At 45.7% G+C, this 10,784-nt stretch overlaps 1 long non-coding RNA gene across 1 annotated transcript in view; it reads right to left on the reverse strand.

The window, feature by feature from the left end:
* The window catches only part of LOC112951017, a 5,599-nt gene extending 3,083 nt beyond the window's left edge, over positions 1-2,516 (reverse strand). Inside the window, exon 1 of the long non-coding RNA XR_003250124.1 lies at positions 2,502-2,516. This is a non-coding gene — a long non-coding RNA (uncharacterized LOC112951017). The remainder of the gene's footprint in view (positions 1-2,501) is intronic.
* Between the last annotated feature and the right edge of the window lie 8,268 nt (positions 2,517-10,784).

Here is a 10,784-nt window from a genome sequence, read left to right on the forward strand (position 1 = left end):
GAGAGAGAGAGAGAGAGAGAGAGAGAGAGAGAGAGAGAGAGAGAGAGAGAGAGAGAGAGAGAGAGGCATTATATCTGCATCATGGTAGGAACAGGGGCCAGATCACGAGCAAATCTGCACTGAGTTAGAGAGGACAGGATGTGTCTGTGATTATTCTTTTCCTCGGTAGTTTTGGACCAAGAACTAATCATTACGAATATGGGCAGTCAGCAGCATTGCCTGTAACTACCATTAACACAATGCACTTCTATTCACATTCACTAAGCGCCCCAACAGCATGGCTATAATTTCCAAAGCAGCAAAAGCAGTTCAGGAGCTCAAATACAAAGTCAGTGAGAGTTGGGTGCCTAATTCCTTTCAATCTTCTTTGTAATTCCTAGCCTCAGGGCTTTGAGGAAGTGACTGGTTTGATTTGATGAAGGAAAAAAGCTGTTCCATTAGCACGGCTGATGTTTGAGAGGTTTCCTTTAGTCTGTGATGAATCCCAGCACCCTCTACCAGACCACACTTGCTGCTAGATCATATTTTCCCTTCAGTGACATTATGTCTTAAACAGGCTTTCAGTGTAATAACATTTGCAGTAATGAAATCACCCGTCTGTATGGTCTTACTTTAACAGCAAAAATATCCGAGTTGGCTACAAAGAGAGATTTAAATGTCACAGAGAATGTGCTGTATGTGTCCATCAAAAGATAAGGTTTCTCTTTGTTGGGGAACGGAGACGCAGCAGTGACTGCTGGGCATTCGGAACACAAAGGCTTGCGGTGGATCCTCAAATGGAAAATGAGGAGGCTCGTGGGGAGCAGGATACGATACCAGGGAGAAAGGGCCAATACGGAGAGCTTTTAAGATCCCACACCTCTTATAGGGCTCCTAAAGACATGATAGTGGCAAGGAACTAAGTTTGCAAGCTAAAAGTATCAGCTCTGGTATCACCATCAGCTCTGGACCATGTCAGAGCCAGAGCTCACATTCAGCCATTCCAAGACTCTCTAACTCCAACAGCCCCAACTTTTACAGCTGGGTCAAGTGAGACATGCCCATTTTGGCACCCCAGGCTCTCTGAATCTGAGGCAAGTTACCTTAGTGATGCAAAGGCAAAGGATGATCTTTGTCTTCCCTCTACCATTTAACCATATGGATGCCACTGAAGTCCACGTCTTCCACACCCACATAAAACCAGCACAGCCGAGATCACAATCCACACGGGGGCTTCATATGCACATAAGAATTTTTGACTTACTCTCAAATGAAAAAAAGAAAAGTCAGTAGGGGAAAAAAATATTATATGGGATCCACCCAAAATGAACAGTCTAAGCTAACAAACTGCAGGAAAATGTTTTGCCATTTCTGAATTGTTCATTTTCTTAGAACAAAAGTAGGTACATTGGGTTTCCCTGAAAGATGGAAGTTCGTTGTGTGCACTCAACATTATCTGCGCCCAATTTCCTCCAGCTGATTAGACCCCAAACTGATGTTTTCATATTAGATTGCCAGAAACGCTACTCCTTGGGAAAGCTGGGCTCCTTCACTTCATAGTATGGGAATCATTTCCTGCTTATCCGTGGAAAGTTCTGTTTTACTCCAATAAAAAGAAAAAAAAAAAAAAAAAAAAAAAAAAAGAATTAATCCAGTTCTATGAAAGCCAACTATAAAACTCTCAACATCTCAAAGACAGGATCTGATCATTACATTTAGTTCCTCAGCATGTAGAAGCAGCTCTCTCCACATCTTGAAGGGTTACGCTGGAAACCATTATGTTTTGCTGCTGGCTTTAATGGTGACACGATTGTACCTCCAGCTTGGCTTTCCATCTACCACCAGCAGACAGCAACGTTACAGTTGACATGGAAAACACTCATGTTTCAAGGAGAGAACAGTAATAATGAAAGAAGGAATGAAAGAAGGAAGACATTAGAGCTGATAACTTAGACTGAGAAAGGGCAGATCATATCATCTGATATGCCATGTAGGAAGGCTATGAAGGGAATAACCTTTCTCTTGCAGGAAGGTTTGATGAAATGGGAAGCAGGACTGATTTCCCCCTCTGTTTTTCTTTTATAAATGTTAATTTTAGCAAGAGAATTAAGGTCATGAAGGACAAAAGACTAGAAGGTGGTAAAAAACAAGTCTCCTCCTCTCTCCCCAAAGACCTGACAGTCTGAGCTGCTTTGCCTAATGGAAACAGGCAGCAAAGAACAGTTTTGGTTTTAATAATTCTAATTATTCCACAGTATTGTGAAATAAATTAGAAACCCAAATGAAATCAGTGTCCCATGGCACTAGGAAATGTACAGTCACAGAATGCAGGTATCTAAATCTATTCCGAGTTCTGTCTTGCATAGACAAGACAAAATAATGGAAAATACGCTAAGGAACAGCAGAGAAGATTAAAGCACAGACTTTTGCACAGTGACTGCTGCAAAGTTTTGCAAAAATCTGGAGCAAAATGAGGCCCCAAGCCCCAACCTCTGTGCAGTACTCCCAAACTCATGTCCTACCTTTGTTTTTCCTCAGCTTTACGTGCTGCAGATTCCCATTTTTCCCCTTCTGCTCTTTTTCCTGCAAGACATGGAGCTCCAATCCCTTGCAGCAGCCCTGAGCCTCTGGGGAGCCAAGTGCCTTGGGAGCTGGGCAATGCCAAGGGATTGGGCACTTAATGGGCTGCAAAAGCCATGAAGATCCAACACAGTCACAAGGAGAATCTCTGGCATTCCCACCGGGACATCCGCAAGGCTCCACACAGACCTCGCTTCACAGACCTGACCGCAAGTGCAGGCAAGAAACTCGCTTTTATTTACAGCGGAGGAGCTCAAAATCCCCAGGCTTTAACCCCAGCCATGGCACTCAAAGCTCCAGAAGTCCTTAGCAGTTACTCACAAAGCAGGTGAGCAGGAAGACAACTCATACAGTCACATATGAGAGCTAAGTACCAAAAAAAGCCGTTCTCCCAGAGGCAGCAGTTTATCAGTATCCTCGTCCATCATGTTGAAGCATGAAAGGCCAAATAAATGACCCTACTGCTGGCTGCTGTTCTTCCCGCAGGCAGGAAAATGCCTTGCAAGCAGCTGGCAGAGAGAGACTGGGAGCTGAAGCCACCAGCTGCCCTCTGCACCACCCCAGCACTAATGGGCAATGGCAACAGGTGAACAAATACACCTAGGACAGCTGACCTGGCAAGACTGCGACCTTAAGGGAAACCCCTACAAATCCATTTGCAGGTTCTTAAGTGCTCCCAGGTGACCCTTGTGGCCAGGAAGGCCAATGGGCTCCCAGCTGCATCAAGAGGATGTTGCCAGCAGGTTGAGGGAGGAGATCCTGCCCCTCTGCTCAGCTCTGGTGAGGCTGCAGCTGGAGCAGCGGGTGCAGTTCTGGGCTCCCCAGGACAAGAGGGATGTGGGGCTTCTAGAGGGGGTCCAGCAGAGAGCAACAAAGATGACAGACAGGAGTATCTCTCTTATGAGGAGAAACTAAGTGAGCTGGGCTTGTTTAGCCTAGAGAAGACTGAGAGGAGATCTGATCAATATGTTTAAGTACCTGAGGGGAGAATGTAGGGAGGAGAGGGCCAAACTCTTGGTGTTGGCCAGTGATAGGACAAGGGGCAATGGGTATAAGCTGAACCCCAGGCAATTCCATCTCCATGTGAGGAGGAACTTCTTCCCTGTGAGGCTGTGGAGGCTCCTTCCTTGGAGATCTTTCCAACCCACCTGGATGCCACCCTGTGCCCTGTGCTCTGGGTGTCCCTACTGGAGCAGGGGTTGGACTAGATGATTTTCAGAGGTCCCTTCCAACCTCAACCATCCTGTGGTTCTGTGTGACTCCCGAGGGGCTGTGCCCACAAGTGCCTCCCTTGCACGTGCACAGGCGGTGCAGTCTGCGCTCCTTCCGCTGCCTCCTGTGCGAGCTGGGCCCTACCAGTCGTGCACTGCAATGTCCACCTACCTTCGTGCTTCTCGCTTTCACTCTTTCATACTGTCATGTAGAAACATGAGGCCAAAGGGCAAATTAAAGCAGATTTCCCATGGCAACCCCATCTTTGAATCCCTTTTCACCTCACCGGTGGCTCACAGAGGCTGAAGGGATAAAGGTAAATGAGTGTGTGACCCTATTAGCTGCACCCTCCTCATCTCCAGCTCTGTGCAGTTGCTTTGTATGGGATAAGGAAGGATTTCACACTCCCACCCTGAGCTGCGGCATCCCGAGCTTTACCACATTCCAGCAGGCAAGAGAGAACAGAAAAGCAGCACTTCTGTCTTACAGGTGGAGAACTAAGACATGAAGAGATTAAAAGATCTGCAGAGTGCATGTAAGAAATCTGACAGAACTAAGGAAGAAGGCGGCTCTCCTGAGGCAGAGCCCGTCCCTGCCAGGACGCGCTGGCCAGGCCTGGTCCCTACCTGTGCACGAGCAGCCGGGCGCAGCGTCCCAGGCCCGAAGCGCTGAGCTCTGCCCCGCACCGCCCTGCTCCTGCCTCTCCTGCCATCACGCTCGGACGGGTGTTTTATGAGCCAGGGGACCCAACTCCTTCTGCTCATTTCAAAACCACTTTGCTGAGCAAATGGAGGCAAGTGGTGGGCAGCGCCAGAGCATCTCCCAGGCAAAGCTGCTTTTGGGCGAAGCTTTTGTTCTTTTTCCTCGCTGCTTTTGCGGGCTTTGGTGATCTTTCTTCATAAGTTTCCCCAAAGTGACAAGGGCAATTTATAATGTGCGCATGAGGCCTTGGGAATCTCCTGGAGACAGATCATTCCTGCTATTATCCTCCACATGAGGAGCGGCTGTTCTTGTCAAGCTCACTCGTTCCTCCCTTGCAAAGAGGAGAAAGGGATTTTTCATTAATCATTTTTACGCCCAGAGCTGCAGCTCCCGTCTGCATTCTGATCACTTCTGATCTCTGCCACCATTTTTCATGGTAGCACTTATGAGGATTGTTTTATGCTGCTGATTCAAGGCGCGTTAATGACCAACCATTCAGTGTCCACAGCAAAGCTTTAAATTTAATGTACACTCCAGTGGGGACAATCTATTACAGCTATACATTTTCTTTCTTGCTATTCTTCTTCAAGCAAGGTGCTAGTTGCAGAGAGCAGGAGGAAAGGAGGGGGAGAAGACGTCAGGAGAGCTTTGGTTTATGGCAAAAAGGAGAGAGAAGCAAGAAGGGGTTTCTGCGTTTGACTGATGGGAGCTTTTGGGGGGTGAAAAGTGGAATAGCCAGTCAAGGAACAGATGAGGAAGATGGGAGGATATGGTTAGAACATGATGGCTTCAAGTGCCAGAAGCTCAGCACGCTCCAATTTCTGGCCCATGAGATAAAGCAGCTGCTGACAAGGTACCATGGAGTCCCATCTCTTGATGACTGCTCTTACCGTGCGTTGGGACCAAGCACCGAGCGCATCCCTCTCAGTCGGGGTCTCCTTGCAGAGACCTCGGTGTAACAGAGCGAGTCCACAAGGATCCACAGGACTGAAGCTGAATTAATTTGCTGAATCCCTGGTTTCCCTGTGCATTCCCAGGCCCTACCAATGGCACTGCTGAATCCAACAGCTGCTTATTAACAATGACAAAAAGGGTAACTTTTTCTGTCAGCAGAGCACCGAGTCCTTCACGAAAGGCAGTGGCATCACAGCTTTCTCCCAGCTTCTCTCCAGAGAGTGGTGAAAATGTGCTATACCCAAATAACACAAAACTGGACCTTGAATATGCTGTTTCCTTTCGCTGTGTCTCTGGGTGCCTCCCAGGCAGCCTTGGGTACTATCTAGTGCTGTCTCCGCCTGCAACAGAACATCAGGTCCTGATTTTGGCATGTGGGATCAATGTCCCTATTTTAATGTGTGAGTAGTGGCATCTCCATCCATGCAGAATTAATCACAAATGAAATCTTGTCTTTGTACACAAGGGTCAGAAACCGGCTCTTCTCGGCGTGTACATGACTGGGTACACAGTGTATTGCAATTCAGACCCTTTGACATCTCATTTTAATACAATAAGAGTGAAACGGAAGCAAGCGACTAGAAGAGGCCTTCTGGACCAGGCACTTTAGCTCTTTTGAGAAAAAAAAAAATTCATATTCTTATCAAATTCTCTCTTAGGCTCTGTTCTCTATTAGGCTTTCGCTCCCTGTGCCACTAGTCCAGGATTAGTCTTTTCAATGGTTAGAAAGCTCTCTCAATTTCCAGCCTAAGTTTATTCACAGTGAGGTTAAACACATTTTTTCCTGTACTAAAAGTGTCCTTTAGGTTAAATAGCAACTTCAATGCAAACACGAACAGCAGCAGCTAATTATGAGCTCAGAGGGGCTGTTGTTGGGATCCAAAATAACCCTGGTAATAGCCCAAAATCTTTAAACTGGGCAATAGTAATAAACAACATCTTTGGGTTCATCTGCAATAACACCGCCCAGGCAGAAACCCAGCAGGACAGAGAGATGCAGCAGTGAGTGCAAGGCGGTGAGGGGGGTCCCTGGGGCAGGGCTGGACAAAGCAAAATGCGTGCAGGAAAGGAAAGAAACCTCATTCCCCAGCACGGAGTGGCTCCCAGGTGGCTGCCTGCTCCCCCAGCACTAGGCAGAGGCGAGGGGAAGAGCAGACGTCCCTGCCGCCTTTCAGGCTGGACCTACATCAAACCTGTTAATTGCAACAGGAGGGAAATTGAGCACAGCTTTGTTGTAATCCTACCAAATCCTTCACTGGTTACAGTGAATTTATTCTTTTGATTTCCTTTTCTCCCCCCATCTTGTTCCTTTTTTTTTTCTTTTTTTTTTTTTTTTTTTTTTTTTTTTCTTTTTTTTCTTTTTTTCTTTTTCCTTTTATTTAATGTTCCCTTTCTGGCAGCAGCTTCTTTTTCTTTCTCTCCCATTTAAAACACAGTTAAAAAGCTGTGGTTGATTCCAATTAAATCCCCCCTTTGGGGTTACTAAAACACACACACACATATACACACAGCCCCACTCTTTGATTGTTTCCACAGCAACGTATTTAAATACCTCATTCACAGTGTCCAAGTGAAGAGCTGAAGGATCTGCAGCAGCTTTTTCTTTTTCTATTCCCTCGCCTCCCTCCTCCCAAAAATTACTCATGCTTGAGCAGTAACCAGCATGATAAACATATTGCACTTGCCAAGCTTTGGCTACAACTCAGAATATATCTGGAATGCATCTATATTCCAGGAATTCCAAGGAAAGAGGGGAACTAAGCCAATAATATATGTCTTACAGTAGCGTCGAGCTGTTGTAATTGCATAGGAACGGTGGAAATGGAAGGAAGGTTTAGCCTCAGTACCGAGGCAGGTCAAATTCTGCCGTTCTGTAGGAGTGTGTCTGCAAAGTAACTGTTTGGCCTCGCAGGGCTGCGCTGGTGTGGAGGTGGTGTAAGGAAGAACACGAAAGCAGCTGACGATGCTGCCCAGAAATGAACAGCGACAGACTCAGGCGAGGAAACTCATCTGCTGGGATCTGCCTCTCCTCAGCACAGATGAGGGACCCATTTTTTTTTCACCTACATCTCTCGCACTGTAACACAGATGCCTGTTTGGGCTTTCTTATGGGTTGGTTTCTAAAACACTCTGCTGGAAGCAAGTTCAGAGCAGCTTCCCCGGTGAAAATGAGATAATTTGGCAGCATATAGCCAAGGTACCTCTCTGAAACGTGGGGGAAGAAATTGGAGCCTGCCTCTTCACTGGTAGTGGGCAGGTTCCAGGGCCTGGTTCTGTGCTCACTTGCCCTCGTGTGTGCCAGATTCACACTGAAACCAGTGAGAAGCCAAGCGAACAAGTGCTTCCTTCTCTGGGCCAGCAAAGAGGCCGTAGCGCTGACATGCAGACCTGTACTGAGAGATGGGTTTACCAGAAAGCCACTGCAAACACCCAGTAGGGAAAACACCCATGCTGAGGTTTCCATCCGTCTCAGCAATCCTGGGAAGAGCTGATTCAGAAACACCCATTAGTGCCAGCAGATCACTCCTTCACTGTTAACTGACTTCTCACAGAACACAAAGCGGCAGTAATTTTTCTGCCTGAAAATCTTCCAGGATCACGTCACACATTTTCACGCGTACTTGAATCTTCCTTCTGTCTGACGGCTCAGCAACCTGCTTTGCATGTCTATACAGCCAGCTACAAGTATGTAGCATTGGATACCAGTTTGTCTGTGTTCCTGGGCATGAACAATTTATAAAACTTCCCTTAAGCACAGGTAAGGGCCAGAAACCGCAGCACCTGCTGGGTCCTTAACATTTTCCCCCCTCCTTCTATGCTTAAGAAGCTGGCTCCAGCATGAACCAGTTGCTTTGCAGCTGTTAAGTATTAGTTCTACTTTTAAAAGGGCAGTATTTTGTTCTTAAGTGTTCCATCTCCAAGGAGAGAGGGAAAAAAATAACAACAACAACAACAAAAAAATCCAAAGCAAAAGTACACGAGCCAAATCATCATTGCCGTAATGAAAGGAGGTCTCCTGTAAAGCACTCATTTTACCTGCTGTTCTTTTTCTTTTCTGGTGCTTTGTGTTCACTCACTTCTTGACTACAGAAACAGTGTTTCTGGCTTAGTTCTCTACACCCACACTACTGGCCAAATTTAGGGCATGGAAATTTAGATGCAGAGAGGCTGTTTTATGCGTCGCCAGTACGATCCTGCTTGCTTCTGAGCACTTCACATGGAAGCCAAGGCCTCTGTCTGTCATTTGTTAGCCATTTTTCTTTTGGAGACAAATAGCGGATGTAAACATAGAATTTTCTTTTCAGAGGGAAAAAATATCCAACCCCTTTGGGTTTGGTCAGGCAGACTAGCATTCTTTGTAACTACAGAACTGTGTTTCTTAATCCATGAGGAGTTACAGAACAGCATGGGCTCTAGGGCTGTCTTCAAAGAGCAGAGAAGGGAATAATCAAGTTAAAGGACATGTGATCTGGTTGTTAAAGCAGCTCAGGAACCAATGCGAGCTCTTTAGTGACCTGGTCTCTTACTTTGATTCCTTAATGGGAACAAAACAGCTCTGGAGCACTTTCCCTCCTGGGCTCGCTCCAAACTCCACTGAAGTCACTGTATCAGAACCCAGGGCTCCTCGCAGCCACTGCTGATTTAACTCAGAATGCATCTGCAGCTTCCAATTTCCCTTGTTCTTCTTGTCCTGGAAGCAGCGAGGAAAGAACAACTTTCAAACAGAGCCGACCAGACTCCTTGGGGATGAGCGCTTTTTTAAATTAATCTGGGGTGGTGCAGCACTATTGCCTTGTTTTGCTATTTTATCATGGGGCTCAGCTGTGATGTTTTTCTTTTTTCTTAAAATTTCAGTAGCTGAATCATGGCAAGAACATCATAATTTCAACTTTTTTTTTTTTTTTTTTTTTTTTTTTACAAAAAGACTGAATGACAAAAGCTTGAAAAGACAGAATAAAAATGACTAGAAGAATTAGAAATCAGAAGTGAAACGTGATCTATTATAGGACTGTTAAACCTGTGGCTTAAAAAAAAGATCAAGATATTTCTGTATGAGATTCATAATTTCTCAATGCTTGGGAGAGGCCATAGAGACTTGCAAAGTGGTTCAAATCTGTAAATATTTCATTCCTGTGACTAAAGCCCATGTGATTTAAGCATACACTGCAACATGTCCTAGTACAAGGAGTGAATAATAAAAGAACATACTGGAAACTTCCTCAATATGCATTATCTGACTATGAGAAGCGAGGTGCTGTTCAGAGAAGGATGGAAGTCTGGTGGCTTATCACAGATCTGCTCAGGGAACCTTGCAATGACAGGCATCCTGTGCAACTTCCCCCTTTGCCTGCTGTATTCCATTTCCGGGCTGTCATTTCAGCAACATTTTTAACAAATGAAAACCTTCTGTGGAGTCAATAGTAATTATAGGAATTTATCACAATTGCCAATCAAGGTGTGTTGGAGAGACTCATCTTTCTTGTTTAAATTAGCTTTCACTGCACACAAAGTACAAGTCATCTTCAGGCAATCAATTGCAACAAAATTACTGCTTTCATGGTATGACATGACCTCACTAGCCACCTTGCAACTTAATTTCCCTCCCCAGGAACTTGGGTGGCCTCATACTAGGTGCTGTCTGGGCGAGAAGGGGGCTCTAGCCCTTAACTCAAAGCTTGGAATTCTCTCTATGCATCTAAAAGCAATAATGGCATCAAACAAAATGCAGACTCACCTTGGTTGCTTTTGTAAATTAATGTGAGAAGAGCAGAACCTGGCCTCACCGACACCTCAGTTTTTGCTGGTTTGCTATTCCAAACCGAGCTGCCGTGAATCTGTCTTCGGCTGTGCTGATAAGGCTCCCATTTTAAATGGAGACCAAGCTGCGACAACTCATGTGTGCATGCAGCTGCAAACATTTCCTCCTGGATGGTTAATACACATATGGCAGGAGTTACTGCTCCCTTGATAATGCTGCAGTGGGAAAGATCCTTCAGCTGATATATGTCAGGTTGAGATCTGACTCTGCAGGAAGATACCAGTAAGCAATTCAAACCAATAAAGGTTTCATTCTGCTGATAGGGTCTATATTCCTGTCTCATCCACAGCTATTCAGCTACCCACATACTTTCATTTCCAGATTTTGGCCAAATACATATGTCAGGGACTATATGACCCACAAACGGACACACTTGAGAAATTAAATTAGATCATAAAATGGCCCAGAGATTTTTGAGTCCCTCCCTTGACCTAGACAGCAGGGAAAAAAAAAAACCTTAGACACGTCAAGGACAGCGCTTACCACTTACCTGTAAGGCCTTGGTCAACTCTGCCCATCTGTAGGGGTGATGCCACCA

Source organism: Nothoprocta perdicaria, unplaced genomic scaffold, assembly GCF_003342845.1.
Source record: "Nothoprocta perdicaria isolate Ctin4 unplaced genomic scaffold, notPer1 scaffold_103, whole genome shotgun sequence".
NCBI lineage: Eukaryota > Metazoa > Chordata > Aves > Tinamiformes > Tinamidae > Nothoprocta > Nothoprocta perdicaria.